This window comes from Falco punctatus (assembly GCF_963210335.1).
Source record: "Falco punctatus genome assembly, chromosome: 2".
NCBI classification, from domain to species: domain Eukaryota; kingdom Metazoa; phylum Chordata; class Aves; order Falconiformes; family Falconidae; genus Falco; species Falco punctatus.
The window spans coordinates 97,391,264-97,413,329 of NC_137581.1; positions in this window are offsets into that span (position 1 = coordinate 97,391,264).

Consider the following 22,066-nt stretch of genomic DNA (forward strand, 5'->3'; position numbering starts at 1 on the left):
ACTTTCATAATTTTCATGTTGAGCTCTTATGTTGAGTTTAGATGAACTTGTTTTGCACTGTGGTTTATTGTTGCTGTTTGTGGATTTTTTTTTAATAACCCTTTTTTATTCATATAACAGACATTTAGGATTTGTGATGGGACAGGAGACTAACTTTATAATTCAGCTTTGAAGAATCTCATAAAAGATGACCTGATTGTTAAATCTGTAACTGGGCGTTTCTGTACTTTTGTTTGTAAAATAAGGAAGTGATTAGATCATTTCTGCATAGCTCTGTGCTTTAAGTCTGTGGAATATCAATGGGGTGTATAAAACTGTTTGTTTACTTGCTTGTATCAATTCCTGAAGCAACAAATATTTCCTGACAGGAACTGGGTGGATCCTGCAGAAACCTGTCAGTCAAAAGACTGGTGATGCGTATCCTTAGTTAAAGTATGTGTGCACCTTTACGTCTAGTTATGATCTTTATAGACTATTCAATATAATTTGCCGAGTTGATGTGAATATGGTTTACAACAAAAAATATTCATACTCAACTGATGCAGAGAATCTTTTGGCTTTCTCAAAACGTAATCTGGATAGTTTACAAGAATCTGCTTTATAATTACCTCATAATACTAGAACACTCAGGTCCACTGGATGTCCAAACGTCCAGATTGCTTTTAGTCCACACTATGCACAGCAATGCAGATGCAGTAACTTCTTCCTGACCAAAGAAAGGACAAGTTTTTATACCATGAATATTTTTCATTCCAGCTCTTCCCTTTAAAGACAGATATTAGTGAGAAATTAATTCTTTAAAAATCTAGTCTTTTTAATGTATTCTTAGAGAACAGGTAGAGATTACAAAAAGGGCTTAGTAAATACCATCACATCAACTCATCAAAGAAATATGTACCTTTCTTGTCTGGTCTGTGCACAGTCTGAGTGATCCCTTGAACTTTTTACTCCTGCAAAATTTCTTCTGTAGAGAACAAGATTAATTAAAGAGCCAAACCACATAAACCAGATGATTTTTTGGCTGTGGTGATCCAGTCATTCAAATTCCCATCTGGATTTCTGTAATTCCTCATAGCTTGTGTCTGAACACACAATCATTGCAAATGTTTCTCTAAGGACATAAATGTTGTTTTCCATGTAGTGTACTTGCCATTAATGCCTGGACCTTCAGCAGAGCGGCATTAAACATGCTGGAGATTCATTAAGTTTCACAGTGCAACCAGATCTTCTGAAAATTGTGTTCCACGTGAGCCAGGTGAACTTTGGAGTATCATACATTTTAAAGTTGAAATTGTAACTGTGTGGGACAAGGCTATCTGGCCAACAAATCCTAGGCTCTGAAGCACCACAAGAGGGAAAATAACAGGATATTTTCAGACTCCTCAGTCTCCAAATGAATATAAAATTCACTGTTTTGCTTCATCACTTCTGTAGGTACACCTGGGAGTGGTGAGGAAGAAAATACATGAAAAAAAAGAGGAAAGAAGATTAAAGAGAGATTAAAATAAAAGTTTAAGAAAGATGAAGGGAGGAAGGGTGAATGTAAGCAGAAAAGAACAATAAAACCCACATGAGCTCTATTTGCTATAGACCAGTGGAGAAGAAAATGAGGCATCCTGGCCTACTTTTGTTATGAAGACATACTGATGCGTGAATTAAAGATATAGACAAATTAAGAGGTGAGGAAAGGGCGTGAAAAAATCTTCCTTGTGGTCCCATGATCCACCCTGTACACAAGATTTGTAGTTAATTCTGATATTTAAACTGTCCTCCCTATGTCAGAGTTGCTGCACAAATACTTTAAGCTGGTAGCAAGTGTACGACAAAAACAATCACCTCTTTGAATAGCCAGGATGCAGAAGATGGAAGGAGTACATAGAAACAAGAAAAAAAAAGTGCAATTTGCAAATTGTTGAGGTAGGAAACCTAAAGTTTGCAACTTGCCCCACCTTTATTCAAATAAATATGAATTGCAGGGTCATTATTCAGGTTTGTTGTATTGGTTCCCCGATGGATTTTTTCCCACAGCATCTTTTCAACTAGAGCAACCCATTCATGCTATCAGTTCTATAAGTGAGGCATAAATAGAGTAGTTTTAGCTCACTGATGACACACAAAAGACTGTAGATTCATAGACGGGTCTGTTGCAAAAACAATTTGGTAAGCAAACAAACTAACAAGCACACTCTTTAACTATCACAGTGTTCTGCAAGAAAAGTAATTGCCAGTGCCCACACTTTAGGGAAAGTACATTAAGAAAATGCACAACAATTAAGTTACTTTTGCAGGGGTGAAGATGGAGTAAACTTTACCTGATCAATACATAAAATTAAGAAATTTTGGCTTCCAATTCTATTTTCCAGTTCCATCATGAGATAAATCTAGTGCCTTGTATTCTGTGTAGATAACATGAAGAAATATTATATATTTACTGCTGAAAGACCTTTTTCAATGTCATCTTTCCAGCAAAATAGTAGAATATCATCAGTTTCCTTAACAATTTTAATACATTCCAGAAACAGAAGGTTTAGTCTTTAAAGATGAAAATACACTAACTATAGTCTGAACAGCCCAAGGGATGATATAGGTTCACAGAAAAATAAACTGTGATTTAACAGCCTTGTCTGATCTTCTGTGAAAGCTACAGTATTTGGATATGTCTGGGCAAGATGCTGCCTTATAACTATGCATGAGAAACTCACATATTTCTGCATAATCCATGCAGCACTAATACCTCCTTTTACAATGTTTGAATTTTTCACTGCATTAAAATGTTCGTTTCTGGAGGTAAAACAGAGAAATACAAATGCTTTTTTATCATAGGCAAAGTAATGGTATGTGCTTAGTTCCAGCTGTTGTAAGTCATGAAGGTTCTCTGAATCAAGGGACAAAGAGGTAAATAAGGCCTTAAAAGATGAAATACCTAAATGAACACGACAGAAACCTAAGCTGTGTGATCCTGTAATGTGCTTAAGTCATATACAGGTTTTGTGCCATTTGAAAAAGCTGTCACTTTCAGGAAGGAAATAAAGGTACTTTTTCCCCACTTCTGAATTCTGTAGCGCTTGCAGGCGGTAACATAAAAAAATGGAAATCTAATCATGTTCTGACTTGAGATATTCTGTAACTTTGCTGGGACATATTTTATCCTGGCAAGATAAACTGTTAATGGCCACTGGTATTGGAGTATGTAATGGAGTTAAACTCATTACTAATTCAAAGCTACCCAAGTTGGGGACACAGTCTCTCATCACACAAGAAAAGTGATTCATTTGCCAAAGATGTGGGATGAGATTTCATGGGTGAAGTATCAGACATGAGAAATAGTGTCAGAAAGAGATTGTGAGATATCTGTAGCTGTGCATTTGTTATACCATGATAAGTAAATATTCACCATACAGAAGTAAGATCAGCAACGTTGCTAATACTTGCTGGAGATCATATTGCATCTGCAGGTGGCAAATATTCACAAGATAAGAGGTTCAACCAGTATTCCACAGACCTTTACAACTGTGAAAAGGAAGAGTGAGAATTTAATTTGTAAACTCCAGTGACAGCAGCATGTTTACTGGCATAGGTGAACAAATATACCAATACTGGCATAGGTGAACAAATATACCAACTATTATTTATTCTAGCATCATTGAATTAATCTGTATTAATGACGAGTTAGAAGGATGTACACACTTGCAGAGCTGTACCCCTGTGCTCAAACCCATCCCTTAATCTTTGGATTGACTAATAATGAGCAAAAGTCAAGAAAAACTTTTACGCTGAAGACAAGTGACAGAACAAGTGGTATGCACACAGATTACACCTCATATCTATTTTCATTCTTCAATTAACATGTCCATGAATTGATCTAAGTATCAGAATATTAAAAAGAAAGTCCTGTGACCTGTATTATAGGAGGTCAAATAAGGATTATCACTGTGATCCATTCCATCTTTACAATTCATGATTTTATTAACATTGCTGTAGAGAAGTTTGAAAAGTTTCAGTTTCTTTGAAAACATCTGATCTTTAAAGAAAAATTGAACATTGTATGAATGCTTTAATGTTAATTTTATGAATATTTGACTGGTAAATGGTTCGGAGAAAATACCTATTTGTATATTAATTACATATACACATTGTATTAAATGGCTATTAACCAAAGTTCAAACTTCTTGGCAATTCTCATTCAAAGTGGAACTACTTCCATAGTTTTGCCTCTTTTTCTGTGCCTCTTAAGTGCATCAAGAAATCTTTCAGAGATGCCGCCATAATCGTACTTTGCCTAATTCTAGTGCCCTTCCTGTTTCTCTTCTTTACCTGTATTCTTAAACCTAAATTTATTTTTCTATATTTTTTATATACTTCATCTATTGTGATTGTTCCATCCATTTCTCATTTTCTCTGAAACTTCCTATCACCTAACAGCAAAAATATAGTAGCATGAATTGTGTTAAGGGTAATCCACAATGTATCTAGCTCTTTGTCATCACTGCGTGTGTAAAACTAACACATCTACATGATCCCTTCTTCATTCTTCCCTTCTTCTAAGTTAAATTGTATAGGGAAGTGTATTACATTGTATAAGAAGTGGGTAAGGAATTTCATTCTCTGAGGTATATGCAATTCCATGGATGTGAACCAAAATATATTTTTAATCATATTCAGTGGACTGGAAAATAAATTTAAGGGGAAAAAAATTAAGCTGACATATTATATTTGATTCCCAAGGTTGTTAACAGTATGTTTCAGAAACAGCAAAAGCCTTTATGGAAAAAGTTCTCTGTATTTGGGCACGTATTGATTTGTTCAATAAAATTTGCACTCGCTGTTAGGCCAGTTTTACTTTTTATCCTGTACTGATCTTTGTGCAGTGGTCTCAGATTCTCAGATTTTCCCTCTTTATCCCTTCATTGCTGAAGATACTACAAATGTCTACTTCTTCATTTATGTACTTTTTTGTTGCTTATAGTAAAGTGGAAGTATTAGATTATACAATCATTATTCATAATTAATGGGGAGGTATTGATTCATACTCAATGCTTTATAGACTGATAAATGCTGCATTAGATATTTATTGAAGAATCGAGACATTTGTCTAAATATAATAGGAATAAATCATATGTCCTTCAAAATCAATTAAGGAAAGATCTGTGTTTGAAATAGGAGTGAAAAATATTACCAGTACAAAGAACTATAGAAATTCAAAATGAGTGTAAAATGTATTTTCTTGTTCAAGGGAACAATTGCTGTGCTTTTATTATGATTTTATATAGAATATATAATAAAGAATATAGAATAAAAAAATGTAATATTTATTGAAATGCTATATAATTGCAATGAGGAGAACTCACCCTAAACACCCTCTTTGGACTGAGTTTTTGAAGCTCAGAAGAATACCCAAAGCCAATGGCACCACCAGCAGCAAGATTCCAGTCCAAGGTGCAGAAAAAGTAGATCCAGCCTCGGAAGACAATGGAAAATTAAATAGATGACATTGGTCAAAATGTAACATGAGGTAATGTAGAGTCAGATCTCCAAAAAAACGAACATGTAAGAAGGTAGTTCATATCTCCAGGCTGTCTGAAAATCTCTATATGGCAAATCTCTTATTAGTGACAACTGGGAGCCCTCTGAGACATCTTCAAAGAGGAGGAGTAGGAGTTTAGTAATTTACTGAAAACATGGTTTGTTTATCTTCTTAATGACATAGCTGGATCACATATGCAATATTCAACCCACGAAAATTTAGCCTTGAGTTATGACTTGCTAAGCTTCTAATTTACTTGTCAAATTGAAAGCATGTCAGAATTGCTATTTTTTCCCCTATAAACAGTCACAAAGTTCCAGCTGGGAGTTATGCTTGCACAGAACACAAATGGCAAAGTACAAGCTGATTACTCTTATCAGTAAAAGCTAATTCAACAAAAAAGAAATCATGTCCTACAGGGTGAAAAAAAAATATTTCAGTGTCATCTTGGAAGAGAGCTCTGCAAAGGTGCTCTTCAATAAGTTAATAATCTAATAATTTAATATTATCAAATCTAATATTTAATTCATTAACTATATATGTAATTCATGACCCCCCACAATAACCTGGGGAATTATATTCTATAGCTTTAATAGTTTATTTATATTTAAGACATAAATCCTACATATATATTGTATTAAGTAACTTAAAGTTTTAAAACTAACATATTCCAAGTGTTATTATAATACTTCTACTTTAACAATACCTAAATATTCTTCATGTCAAAGGTAAATTATTCTCCCCTTATTTGTGATAGAATGTTCTGATAGATTGGGTCTCAATCAAATAGTTCCCTTATTTGTCTAAAGAAGACTACTAAAAAGAAGATATTTTTACGCAGACAGTAGTTAAAGTGTTCCTTATAATGACTTCAGAAGTTAAAAGCTGAAAGTGCTATTGTTTAATTAATAATTAATTAATAATTATTAAAGATTTTGGATAGCTGCTGTATTGATGCTTTTCATTATTCTCCATGAACAGTAGCTTTCTTCTTTATTTTGAACTTTGCTAAGAATACTCTAGGAATTCTTAATTTTTTTAGACATTACACTTTGTTCTGAGGTTGATATGGCAGTTATTTCTTTTAATTATTTGCTAAGTAGTGAAACTGATGACGTTGATGTCATAACATAGCTATCATTTTATCGGTCGTTGTTTGCAGAAAATTTAAAGCCTCAAACTAAAATATTTTATAGGATCAAATTCATTAGACTATACAAATTAGAGTGCTTCCAGTATTTGATGTAATAATTTTTTTCATGAAGAATAGTGACAAAGAGCCTGTAGAGATATTGAGTCATTAGGAGCAGTGTTTATACATGTCATCTGAAAGATCACTACTCTACTACCATGAATCACTGGATGTTCACTCCATTCATGAGTTAAGACCTTTTTTTGAAAAAAAAAAAAATAGATTCTCCTAATGCATGACATTTCTCTACTGTCATTACCCATGTATTGACAAGATCTAAATTTAATTTATTAATATGAAAAGATCTAAAAGATAGAGGAGCAGCTACAGACCAACAGATATAGGCAGAAAAGTTATTAAACTGCCCATCTGCCCATTGTGTTTGATACTTGAAAAGATGGAATCAGAAATAAAAGATGTTTTCAGGATCCTAAAGTAGATGTTACCCCAGCGGAAACCATCTGGCAAGCTCAGGCTGCAGGAAGCAGTATAAAGCAAAATGTATATAACTGACTTCTTTTGACCTTGAAGGCATAAATACATATTGCATTAATGAACTTACAGTTAATATGTTGATTGACAGTAAAGAGGGTCTTTAATTGGTGTTGTGGCATCCAGTTGAGTCAACGTATGATTATGTGATTCCATAAAAAAAATTTAGTGTTCTTATGCAGTATAAAAAAAGAATATAGATAGTTGAAAGATAGGGTTGAAAATAATTATGTTATTTCAATATGATGGTACATTTGTTCTGTATCCCTGCTTCAAAGATTTTGCTTTACTGTCATAACAGTTAAATAACAGTGAAATAACCTTAAGATAATGCAGTCTAGTGATTCTCATATAATTAGAAAAAATGAATAATTATAATTCTTTAATTTAAAAAATTGACTAAACATGTTTAATTTAAAAATTTTTCTTACCCGATTTTTCATTCAAAATCTTATGAAATAAATGTTGAGTCCAAAATCCATCAAAATAAATGAAATGTTTCAGTTTGATCTCAATCAACTTTGGATTGGGTTTAGTATACTCCATTTCGGAAACTAAGGCATAGTCAGAATAAACGATCTGAAGCTGAAAACAATACAATGGAGATACCTATAAAGTCACCATTTAGTTGAAGTATCAATTTTAAAGCAGAACTATGAAACAAAATTAATCCGCTAGTACCAGATTTTTAAGCCCAGAGAATATGAAAAATTTCTTAAAGTAGGAAAATCATTATCCAGAGAATGTTACTTATTAACATATTTTTTTTAAATATATAAAGTCACCATGGAAAGTAAAGTTGCATATTAATATGGCTTGGTATTTAATACACAGATATAAAATATACAATCATACTAAACCCAAAATACTTATCAGATTAACTGTCACCTATAATCCTTCTGTGCTTTTATCTCTGGAGTCAGAGGTCTTACAGAATAAGTACACTGGAGATTTAAAATGGAATCTCCGGATGCACCACAACTTGGCTGTAAGAAGCTTTGAATATCCTGAGATGTATCAGTCAGATTAGTGAGGTAATTTATCTGACATGACAGAAAGTGCTTGGTACTGAGTCAAAATTAAATGGTGCTCAAAAAAGAAAAAAAGTAATTTTTTAGAACAATGAAGACATTACCAAGTACTGAAAAACTGTCTGCAGGCACTGTTTTCATAACACAACTATGATTTGTGATTGATCAGAAGTTGGAATTAAAAAAATCTGAATTATTCATCAAAACCAAAATTTTTAGTCCTTTGAATGTGTCCAACTGAAGTTTTAACAATTTTCTGTTTCTAATACTGTCTACAGTACTCAGTGCAGGAATAGAATTTCTTAAAAGTCAACCATTCCATCTGGTCCAGCTAATATTAGTACCTTCTATGGCTGTTCTTAGATATGCTGTTTCTCCACTGTAACCATACATGTATCTACAATAGAAGAAGGATTATATGGAAGACCGTGATTCGATATTTTTTTTCACAAGCGGTATGAGCCATTATCCATATGCAGTGCATTATGTAGCACATCATGTAAAAGTAAACTTCAGCATTACTTTTACAGCTTTTTGAAACAGTACAAATATTCATTGGACTAAATTTCTGGTCTTTTAGCCTGTCTTATAACTACCATTGCCAGTGGAAATACTTTCAAAGCATTTCTAGTCTTTACAACAAGAATCCGCTTTCTCTAAACTTCTAAAAATGCACTTATGGAATATTGTAATTTGCCATATTTACTTATGCAAAATATTTTTTTTAAACAAAATTAATTTTGAAATAAAATTTACCTATTTTATCAATTGCAAATAATTTATAAAAGATAATAGAACTCTAAGGCATTTATAGACAATATGTTTCGTCCTTAAACTATGTTAATCTTTCAAAAGTAAGAATTTCCATGGGAAGTGAAGTGAAATTCAAAGCTATACAATGAAATTTTTCATGAAAATTAGAACAAAAGGGAGGGTAAGGCAAGGCAAGGAAATTATTTAGAACGAAGGAACATTCAGATTTGGAGAACTGAATGAAACTGCTAATCTGATTTTCAGATATGCTATATATTGTGACTCCTGGAAAGAAAAAAAATACATCAGCCTTCTAAATGATGCTGTTTTTCTTAGTGTAGAATGGGAATATTTTATAAGTCTCTACTATTTTCTTGGTGCATTTCCTAAGAGTTTTATATGTACTATAAACCGTTCAAAGCAATATTTGCCCAAGGCTGTCTGCAATATATGTCTTTCATCATTTAGTATTCATAAAGAGAAACGATACTTTCAGAAACAGACAAAAATTCCCTTCAGATGTCAGGATACTAAAGAATTAAATCTGCACAGAATTTAGTGTGTGAATAAATATCCTAAATGAGCAATTTATATTTTTGTGATTCTCTCATAAGAACAATTATAGTAGCATACTTGCATGCAGAAAAAGTTAACTTGTAAACTATAGAAACAATTTCATTTATCTTGAAAACAGAAATATGTGAAACTTTAAATCCTGAACATGCACAACCTCATCCTTTCCTCTAAATGGAAAGCCATCATCATAGCTTCTTTGTACTGCAACCACACTTCATTCCCAGATTTTCATCTTGACCACTAATAGATGTGAATGCTGAAATAGTATTTGGCTGTGTCAACAAAAGTTTATTTATGGGCAGGCAATTAAAGGGCATGTGATAAAAAATGTTATTTCTGATAGAAGTAATAATATAGTTTTGGTACACAGTCTACAGTACATGGCAAGTACCTCAAACGCAAAGCGTGTATCTCTAGTCCAAGAGGAAAGAATGAACTGTTGTATGACTTAACTTTTCAAATCCTTTTTTTTTTTTTTTTTTTTTAAGTATACCTGTCTGATAAGCATCGTTTGAAATACAGTACTTAAACTGTTTTACAATTACAGATTTTGGTGTTTCACCTCTTTTTAGATACATGCATTGTCTGCATCTGAGTTGCAGAGGCTTTTAGGGTACAACTAATCTGACCTATTCTAGACATTTTAGGGTAAATATCTTTGTCTTGACTGAAACAAGTCAAACTAACAAAGGTAAGTAATACATCCATATAGTAAATCACTGACTCATTGCTGACTGTTCTCAGATTAATCCCTTTCTTGATAATTTTACTGTTCTTGGCTTTCTGTGTGTACATATGTGTTATTTTTGTTGATGTACGTATGGCTGTGGATGGGGGGACAGTTACTTTTCCTGGTAGAAACTGATTTATTTGTCAGTCATGACACCATCCCTATAGCAAGTGAAAATCTGATAGCACTGTGTAATTCCTGATGGAGAAGAATTTATCTACTTTCCAGTCAATCTATCAGGGGCACTTTAGTTCTACCATATTATTGAGATAACGCTTGCACCTGGCACCAGTCTATCAGGATTACCTGAATACATCTACCCTATGCAAGAGCACAGTGTGTTTGTAACCGGTTATCACATGAACCCAAAATGGCTTTATATCCAATGTGAAAGCAGTAATTCCCTTCTGTACTAGTTTTCCTCAAGGATCACTTCAGTACTGAGAATTATTTTCTAGAAAAATTAGAATACACACAAAAAAATAGAAAACACTATTTTCTTGAAGTTAAAAGTAATTGTTTTAAGATTTATTTGCTTATACAATTTCTAATAATAATAATAAAAACCCCTTAAATATCTGAATAGAGTACTTTATTTAAAGGCTCTGTTATAGTAAACTTACAATTCAAGTAGCAAATGAATACTTAAAGTCATTATAAAATTCAGTGCTTATATAATTTTAAATTTGAAAAATCTAAAAGGCAAATTAATTATGGAATGAACATTTTGATTTTATTTCACTTTGCTCAGTAAAGTAGCAAGTTAAGTTTTTACTAGTTATTATGATTCATGAAAGTTGCAATTCCATTAAAATGATCTCAAATCAGACCTCAATAGTCAGGTACCATGCTGGCCTGTGTTCTTCATCGTCTGATGACAACATTCTTCTACTGTTCTACTTAAACACATCTGTGGCAGTTTACCCTAGATCTTTTTTTCTGCATAAAACACATTTGTGGATGCTATTGCTTTTTTGCGACAAAATAAATGCCCAGTATTGTGTTTTTCCTCGGCTCATAGTAAGGCTGGTGAGACTAGCTGGTGCACCAGAAGATAACCCTTAGGCTGGAATTGGTGCATCCTCCAGATAAATGTTATTTAATGTAAGCAATGATAAAGAAACAGTTTTGAGATCTTGAGCTTGGATGTTATTAATTCAGGACCTCAAGCTGACTCTGACTGATCTTGGGCTTGAAGCTTTTCAGGCTTAGGAGAATGCTATTTTCGTCTGAAGGATAATTTTTTTAAAAGAATTCTTTTATTGTAATTACCTTTATCATTTGATCAGAGTATAGTTCTCATAGTCTTTAATGTCAATCTGAAATCGAGTTAGTTTAGGGGAATAAGATATATTTTTAAAATAAAATCAGTAGTAGCCAGTGGTTTGCCTGAGCCAAAGCAATGTCAAAGGGTCTGCTGACAGTAACGGAGCTGGCAGTGCTGAACAGTAAAAACTGAATACTTGAAGAAGTTGAAGGTGACTAAAACTGGTACTGATTACTGCCATTAGAAACTTAAAAAGTAGCTGGAGGAAGGAACATATTTTTGGTCCTTACTTTTTTATGCTAACTTACATAATAAAAACTTAAAATACCCAACAATTTCAGGCAAGGGGCCATGGGTAAAAACATCATATTTTTCTGGGGAAAATAATCCTTTTCCCTTTTTGATTTATTTCTAGTTCTTCAGATTTCTATTTCCTTGCAAGTAAAAGAGAATGTCTTCTTTAAAACTGAGATTTTGTTAATTTATTTTAAGATGCCACCTATCAACAGGCCATCAAAGTTTATCTTTTACATTCAAAGGAAAGAATTAATGGGTAGTGCTCATATGAAATGATGAAATATGGGCATCAGTCCATTTGTTATTCAATTATACATTCCTGTTAATAGAAGTATTCACCCACTGTGTGTTTACATATGTACCTTGGGTTTCCATTCATTGCATTGTTATTACCAAACACCTTTAAAGTCTGTTTAAACTAATCAAAATATATATTAAAGAGTGTGCAGACAGTATGCAACAGCAGCAGTGGTGAGTAGGTATGGTTCCCTACATAGTTCAGCCAACACATTTGCAGTAAGACCATGGAACATGCGTGTTGGAAGATGAAAATGCTATCATAGAATTGCATGCAATTCCATATAGACAAGCCAAATTTATAAAGGAAATAACATTCTCTGGGTAGTTCATATGAAGAGGAAATAAGTTCTGAAAAAGAATGCCAGCAACATACTAGTTCTATACCATCATATTACCATGGAAAGTATAGTAAGATTCTGAAAGAAAATGGCTGGAGTGGGAAATTCCTACACTGGTTGCATAAATATTACAAATTCAGTATGGTCTTGACTTCTAATATAATAACAATGGCAAAATCTAAGCACATACTATGCCTCAGTTTAATTTCAAATGTCTATGTAAAGGTTTGTATTAAATATAAATATATATATTTTTAGTAATGTAAGTCAAACTATATGACAACACCTAAGCAATATGAAAATGAGACAACTGTAAATGAGAGCAGAACCTGATCACTTGAATTTGAGGGTAGAGATTCTTTAGAAATTCAATGTTGATTGTTATTTTATAGCCACTTTTAGCTGTATTAGATGAAGATAAAATGACTAAATACTTCTAATTTCTTTTCCTGTGACAGTATATCAAGACAGCTTAAATTTTCTGATACTATAAATGACTAGACATCCTGGAGTGTTCATATGAGTCAAGTTCCAGTTTTCATCCTTACATACTATGAATATTAGCAATAACTCATGACCTAGCTACCTAAGGAATTATATAAGGAATAGGAATGATAATTTGTTGCGTAAGCAACACTCTATGGGTGGAAAACATTTTGAAATAAAGATGAAGTAGTTTGGAGAATCTTATACAAAACACTTAGAAAATAATAGATGTGACAAATGTGAGCAAATGGATTACTGTTATTCATTGAACTGAACAAAAACCTGGGAAAAAAACCTTCCATACACCTTTGATAGCTGCATCATTCAGCTGATATTAAGTATTATTTTTCTCCTTGCCATAAAAAGATTCCGCTAGAATTGTTGCTGTGTGGACTCAGCCTTTTAGACGACAACATAGAGAACACAAAACTGAATGAAAGTAGGTAATCTCAAAAATCAGAAGAAATATATACAAACAGAAGGGGAAAAAAAAAAAAACAAAACCCAACATGTAAAGAGGAAACATTTTTTGGGGACAGAAAGGGGAAGATGTCAAAAATGAGGGGGAAAATATTTCACCTACAGTAACTTTGAAATAGGATTTAATAAAATGCACAGCCAAAACATAGAGATTCTTGTTTTACTCAGTGATGTGCAGTTTTTCTAGTGCACTAATTCTTAGCGGTCTTTTGGGAAATACTTTAGTCACCAGCCAGTCTGTTAGACTCTGCTGTATGAAACCAGACTTTTATTAAAAAACGTAGTTGCCTGAAATTAAGTTTTGAATCTCAAATAAATCTCAAGAAGTGCCAGGAATCCAAAATATTATTGAAGTCATTATGAACTGTGTGTATTCAGCAGATTTTTGCTAGCTTGTGGATTTAACACACTGACTTTAGAGACAAGCCCAAAATATTTGGCTGAAGTATTTTCTCTCTTTAACTGTACTATAAAACTGGAGAAGATGGGATTTTCTGAAGTTAGTACAAACCTATCATCCCAAGAGAGTTGTATACATTGGCAACAGCAAATTGCCAATTGCAGCACTTGCTAGTACACTGCTGAGAGAATTACCAGCATCTGGTGCCTCCAAAGATTAGCAGTCAAATTGCCTAATCAATTTGACTAGGAGAGAATCATTAAAGGGGGGAAAGGTAATCTGGTGTGCAGATATGTTCTGAGGGAAAGGAAGGAAAATATACAACCTCAGGGTAGATTTATTTAATTTATGGAAATATTCTGATGCTGATCCACCCACACAAAAGTAACAATGAGTGATATTTACAAGGCACACACAGTAGCACTAATACTGACATATTTGATAAAGTATTTTTGGTTATTTATTTTGTTCATAAAGTTGTCTAGTAGAATTAATATCACTTTTTTTTTTTTTCTTTCTTCAGCAAATACATTAATTCTGTAATTCTGGGAGAGCAAGGAAAAGCAACTGATGAATTTTATGATTGTCAGGTTGATTGGTAAATAATAAAGAAAACATTCATAAGAATTAAGAATAAATGTTAGAAGACAGCTTTCCAAAAAAAAAAAAAAAAAAAAAGGAAAAAGGAACCAACCTTCCTTTGCCATAGGCGTTGCTAATACTGAACATATACATTTCATATTTAACCCAATAGTAGAAAAGAAAAGCAAGTGACAGTATGCCAGTAGACCAAGCAAAGGCAACATAAACAGGTTATTGATTTTCTCCTGTATCTTCACCCTAAAGTAGACAAGGTAAATCTCATATTATTTGCCCTGTGAATTGTGCAAATAATATGGGATTTTGCCTGTCACTTCAACAACTGACCAAGAGGCCTTTGACTTTTTCCATGTCTGCCTCGACTTTTTCCTGGACTGTCAGAGAGGACTTTAACCACCAGCGGTTGTAAGGCAGCTTTTCTTCTTATACTAGAATAAACATCTAAAATTGATCAAATAAGTAACAACAGAGATGTATCTCTTTCTCTCCACTGACTGCAAGCAGGTCAATGGTAGTATGGATTAAAGTCATCCAAGGATCTTGGGGTTTGGAAACAACAAAGCAAGTAATTCCTGCACTTTATTACTTAAACTTAGGATGAGCAAATTCTCCTTAAGAATAAAGTTATCTGCGCTGCACCACAATCTAAGACAGCAAAGCAAGAATATGTCCTGTAAGTCATGGAGTTGGGAGCTTCATACCATCATCTAGGCTACAACTTTCTTCTTTATTCTTTTCATCCCCCTGCTGCTGCTAAAAAATACCATCTTTGTGCTTCTTCTGGCACACATTATAGAGACTGCTAGTATAGACCTAAAAAGTGAGCAGCTTTTTATCTCTTTTTAACACATAGTCATGACAGACCAAACTCAGTTCTGGCCTGCAGAATTCTCTAATTTCTATATATGATTCAGAAAATATCCTGTTTAGCTTTAGTCACCATTAGCTCTGGACACTGACATTTGTGGAAAGAAAGCAACGAAGGACCTTTCTGTCAAGCTCAGGTAATCTGTGACACTGTTTTCTGCTAAGAAGTCTTTAGCTTCTCCTCCATCCAGGCCAGCTTCAACATGACTAGAATTGGCAGAGTGTCTAAAGACAAAGGGAATAATGGTAACCTTTTTAAGAGTATGGTTATAACAAAATCCCTTAAAACCTACTTTTGTTAATTATCAATGAAAATCACACATTGGTGACTAAGCTTTTATTTTATTGGCAAAACACCTTTGATTTTATAGCATTCACATCAGTAAGTAAAGCTATGTATTATAAAAAAATAGACAGTAATTCTACTGAATTTAATAATGAATCTGCTTTTGTTACTGTCATTATTTGAATGTTTTGATTTTAGACCTCTCCCAAAATTACAGCATGCCATGACATAACGCAAGACGCAGATTATATCTAAACTGCTCCAGGAAGAATTCAAACTATCAACATGGGACCACAGCTGCAGAAGATGGCCACTATGCTCATCTACTGTCCCACTCTGAAAACTCAGTCTTTTTCACTTCCTTTGGTTGGACTCTACAGTCCAAGCATTTGTAATGTACAATTATTTTTAGCTTTCCTAGCAGTTTTGACTTTGGTTTGGGACTTTTGGGGTTTTGTTTTTCTTTTTTATTTTCTTCCCAGTTTAGCCTCAACTAACTTCAAAACTTGAGCAGCAATATAGTCATTCTGAAAGTTTTAAAAATCTTAATTCTTTAACAAAACTTTCTTTATCTTCTAGTTATTCATCAAATAATGCCAGGATTCAAGTATGAAAGAGACAAAATGAGAGGCTTGGAAGGTAGGAAACTGAAGCACGTCTTTATATGACTGAGAATTAACTCCAATAAAAACCATTTAAGTATTCTTTGGGTAAGCTTAATCATGAGAGGTGTAGCCAGAGTGTGTATCTGTGACTGAGACCTTATATTTGGGTTTGAATTAGTCGAATGATGACTATGGGACAACATTTTTCTGCTGAAATCTTCATTTTCTTCTCATTTACAAGCTATGGTTATTCTACATTACCTAAGTAGCTATGTAAACAGTTAATATCAGTCTTACTTCAGTCCCTGGGAAAGCTACGGTATGAATCCTCCTGGGTGCTATCACAGGTCAAATGAAGCACAGGACTAGGAAAAGACAGCACAGATTCACCAAGGGCAAATCCTGCTTGACAAACCTGATTGACTTCTATGACAAAATAACCTTTCTCAGCTGATGTGTAGCCTTTTGATATGGTATTCCCACAGCCTTCTTACAGTGAAAACAATGTGTTGTGGTGTAGACTAGTGATCTGTACAGTGGGTGGGGAACTGGCTGACAGGCCACACACAGAGTGTGGTGGTAAATAGCTCCTTTTCCAGTTGGCAACTTGTCATGAGTGGGGTCCCCCAAGGATTGATAATGGGCTCAGCACTTTTTAATATCTTCATTAGCAATCTGGATGATGGGATCAAGTGTTGCCTGATGAACTTTGCTGATGATACCAAACTGAGTAGGGAAATGGATGCTTTGGAAGGAAGAGCCATCTTGTAGGAAGACCTGGAATAGGCTGGAAAAGCGGGCTAACAAGAACCTTATGAAGTTTGACAAGGACAAGTATAAGGTCTTGCACCTGGGAAAACATAATCCAGGAGTGCAGCACAGCCTGGGACTACCCAGCTGGGAAAACTTTCACTCTGCGGAAAGTGACCTGGGGATCCTGGTGGGCAACAAGCTCAATATGAGGGAACAGTGTGCTGCAGTGTCAAAGCCAGCCAACAAGATGCTGGGATGCATAAACAAGGGCATCACCAGCAGAGATAAAGGAGTCATCATCCCACTCTAATCAGTGCTTGTCAGGCTACACCTGGAATACTGTGTTGAGTTTTGGTTCTTGCTATGCAAAGAAGTTGTATACAGGGTGGAGGGAGTCCAGAGAAGGGCCAAAAAGATGATGAAAGGACTGGGAAGCCTGCCATGTGAGGAAAAGCTGAGAGAACTGGGTTTGTTCTCTTTGAGAAAAGAAGGATTAGGGGAGACCTTATTGCTGTGTTCCAATATTTAAAGGGCGGCTACAAAGAAGATGGAGATTCACTCTTTCTAAGGTGTCACATGGAAAAGACAAGACGTAACAGGTACAGGTTACTCCTGGGGAGATTGCGATTGGACACACGAGGAAAACTTTTTGCAATGAGAACAATCCTCCATTGGAATAATCTCCCCAGGGAAGTGGTGTGTTCCCCCAACACTGGACACTTTTAAGATTCAGCTGAACAGGGTGCTGGGCCATCTTGTCTAGACCATGCGTTTGCCAAGCAAGGTTGGACCGGATGGTCCTTGAGGCCCCTTCCAACCTGGTATTCCATGATTCTATGATTCCATGAATATACCATTTTATATATTATTGTGCTTTCCAAATTTCAATGAAATAATTTTAACAAAACTATTTTTTATTGTTTCACATTTTAATACATACCTTTTTATAAATCAACATTCAATATTGCTGGATAACTACGTAACATTTTAGAGGATTTTCTTTCAATACATAGACTGAGGTATTTCCAGTTATTTAAGTTGAACTGTTATCAGACAGAAGCAAACTTTTAATAGATTAGATCAAGAGTACAATTTTTACCTTAAATGCTAAACTAAATCATTTAATGATATATATGTATATACACAAAAATGTATACATGCCTACACATGTAAGTTACATTTTTCTCCCTGATTTATGTGTACAATATATATGGCATACAAGACATGAAGTTTTTCCTTAGTTACTGTCTGTTAGGAGTTAAAAACTAGAAAGTTTGGGTGGTTTTTTTTTTTTTTTTTTTTTCCATAATTATGTACCAGAACCTATAAAATATGCTTAAAATTGATTTGTGATGAGAAGATATGAAATGAGATCCAGATTCTATTTTTAATCTCTTTTGTTATATGCTGTTCTTTCATGGTCTGTTAATAATTTTTCTTGAGTAAGCAGATTTTTATCTTTGTGCCCAACGGTTGCATTTCAGAACAGCCTGACATGCACCATAAATTTATCACTGAATTTCTAAAGAAGGAGACAAACCCCACTATTCATTTCCCTGTCAAATCAACTTTTAATGGAAGTTTGAGGCTTTGTCCTGTGTGAGGTAAAATAGAAAAAAAATCCCAAACCAGCAAATTAAGAGCAGTCTGGGATTTTATTATTCTGGAGAAAACTTCTTAAAACAAGACCAATGAGACTATAACCAGAATGAAAAATTAATAAGGCATTTTAAATAGAATCCATTTAAATGGCTTATATTCAAGAAAATATATTATCGTATCTGAAGAACAATTTATAGTTAAAACCATATGGAAACTTCTTTTACAGTTCTTTAGGCATTGGCATGATGCATAATTATTTCCTACAGTAAAAAACATAGAAAGGTGATATGTTCTCATCAGTAAAGCCTTTCAAGACCATCCTCCTGTTTATGTAGAATGAAGAGTATTCCCATGTCTGAATAGGTACCAAACAGCATAACCATCCAAATGCAGTTCTTAGAGGTGTGATAGATATAAAAATTGATAGCAATTCTACATGTCCTTTTTCTTACAAAAACAATGTTTCTGAGGAACAGCAATGTAAAATCAAACATGTTTTAGCTAAAGACTGAATCATTCTCACTAGATTAATACAACCCAGTGATCTAGATAAGAACAGTTGGACAATTAGAACAATGGAACAATGGATAAATATATAAATAACAGCAACTGAGTATTCCAACATGTGTTACTATTCCCATTTCACTACATTTATTCTACTTAAAAGGATTACCTTGTCATTCTGTGTGTTTTGCTGTACCATGAAATTATAATTGTCAGACCTGTGGCAACAGTATAAAGTTACAAATTAAGGTTAATAATTTAAATTTAAGATCAGATGCTAACTGGTGAAGGCAGACTATTTTTATGAAATTTTGCTATTAAAATTATATTGAAGGAAATAACATGATGGGTTTTTCTAAAAAATGTTCAGTTACTTCACATGGCTTTAGGTAAGAATATATTTTCACTGGCATATAACTTTTGACACTTCCAACCTCATAGGTGTCACCTAGAACTCTAATTTAGAATTAATTTCATGATGTTCTATAGGACAAAGTTGATTCTATCATATTTATATGAGTCTAAAACTATAATGTGGCCCAAGTTCACATTTATTGCATACTAAAAAATTATGCTCACAAAAAAAGGATGTATATTCCTGTTTTGGGGTTTTTGGCTTAGCTGGATACTGTGACATAAATGTTACTCATTTCTAGTAGAGTCCAGAATTTAAGCAGCAAATTAATCTGCTGCCACTGTGTCAGAGCACTTTACAGCAGCTGTTTTTTGTACAAAACACTTCCATTTAGAGAGAATTGCTTGGACATTACTGATGTTCAAAAATAGTGCTTCAATTTTTTAAAACTTTTTAAAATCCTTTTGACTCCTTTGAACATATGCACAAACTTACCCAGTTCACTACGTAGGCAAACATACAGACATACAGATTTGTGAAAATCAACATGGCTCATTTTGGCACTGTTTTAATGTCTTAGTCTTTATCTTTATTTGACATAGCCAAAGAGAAGATCATAAAATGGAATGCAGCTTGTTAAGCTAATTCATTGATTTTCATACTAAAATTAATGATAATGGCTTTGAAGTTGATAGCATCTTTTATATAATTTGGTACTACTTGGATAAAATCTGGGCAGGGGCTTCAATGGCAACAAGCTTTCTTGTGAAAGCTGAATAGAATTTTACTGACGGTTAATAACAATGTCGTGAAGGAAGGTGCTAATGTTTAAATATGAAGTTGTACAATAAATATAACTAATATATATCAGGAAATTGTATATCACTGCATTTATGATGATATTTTCCCTACTGCAATGTGTTTCAAGCATAACTGAATGAATGTATTCCTTTTTGGAAAGCTATATATTGTATATGTAGTAGACAAAAAAAATTTTTTCAAGGTCTTGTGAGATACTAAAGTGTCATATCAAAAGTCAAAAAATCAAATAGAATTTGTATACTGAGCATCACATCAGTCAACCTCAAGTTAAAAAACCTGTCATACATGTATGTACATACCACAATGTCTAGCACAACCTAATTGTCTTTTTCATCTGTAATTTCAGGTAGCCTGTACAAGTTTTACATCCAGTTGCTGTAATATTCTAGTGTGATTATGAAATTGTCAATAAATTTCAAAAAATCTCTTTGAAGACTGAAGGTTAATTTAATGTCATTTCTGCACTACTTCCAGCATTGTGCCCTAAGCAGAAAAATAGTAGAGCTGATTTTATACCCACAGTAAATAAAAATGCCAATATTAACTGATTTTAGTGGAAAAAAATAATTATTCTGACTTACATTTCTTTCCTCCTGACATCCTTATGGTCACCGCATTTTCTGTAAACTTGTCATTGTCCGTGCTATGTCCCAAACCTGCAAGAGGGAAGATAAAAGCCCAGGAAGTAGATTTTAAAATTCTTTGTTCTATAAAGTGTATGTATAAGGATTACCAAATTGCTTCATACTTACTGTTGTTTTTAATATCACATGTCTTTAATTTTAAAATATATTTGACCAGTGTCTGGTACAGTGGTACAGGAACCAGTTCTGTGTGACTGGGCTGCTGTTCCACTGCAATGGGTGATGCCTCTTGCAAGCATTCTGCTTGCACGGCAGTGTGGGACGTTATGGCAAAGTTTCTGGCATGGCTATTTATGCACAGCTAACAGCTACATAATATACTTAGTTCTGTGTGAATAACTGATTCTGTAGACAAAGTGAAAGACTGGAAAAAATTTTTTTTGAGTCATATTGAAACAAGCGGCCCTCCTTTTTATTGCTGAACCAAAATACTGCAAATGTTTTAGTTTATATCAAATTAGTATTCAGTTATTTTCTGGAATTCTTTTTTCTGCTGTTGTTTGCATTTCTGTTCTCTTTGTTTTGCTCCTTGAGAAGACATTAGTTTTCTTATGAGCAATACACAATGGAAGCTGAATTTACTGTATGGTTGGGTCCAGTGTCCGCCTCTTCTGCTCTGCAACAGACCCTGCCCCTTCTGAAGTCTTCGCAACACCTCCACTGAGCAAGAGTCAGACATGCTGTGATCAGTGGGGAATTCTGCTTATGATGATTTGTAAGTTCATTGGTGATGACTAATCTGAAGGTGGCTGAGCTCAGCCCACTTCTTCCTCATTTCTCCTTCAGCCTCAATGCTTTTGATCACAGTACTTTCTCTATCAAGCTGTTCTTTTTCTTAATCTGTAGGAACTTCATAATGCTTGAGACATCAATGTTAAATTTGATTGAAATCTATCTTGTGGGTACAAAAGGCTATCAAAGATGAGCTAAAAAAGGGGGGTTTGTATGACCAGTTTCATTTTAAGTAGATTGTCACACAGTCATCTTGACATGAAAGATGTTTTGTTTCCAAATTTTGGGATGAACATTTTGTTTAAATGTTCCTTTTTCAAATTAAATATTCACTGGCTACTTGATGGCAATAATTCATTAATTATTTTGAAGCAAAATCTGGATGTTGGTTGAATCAGATTTTTCAGGTTTAACTTTCTATATCTTTTCA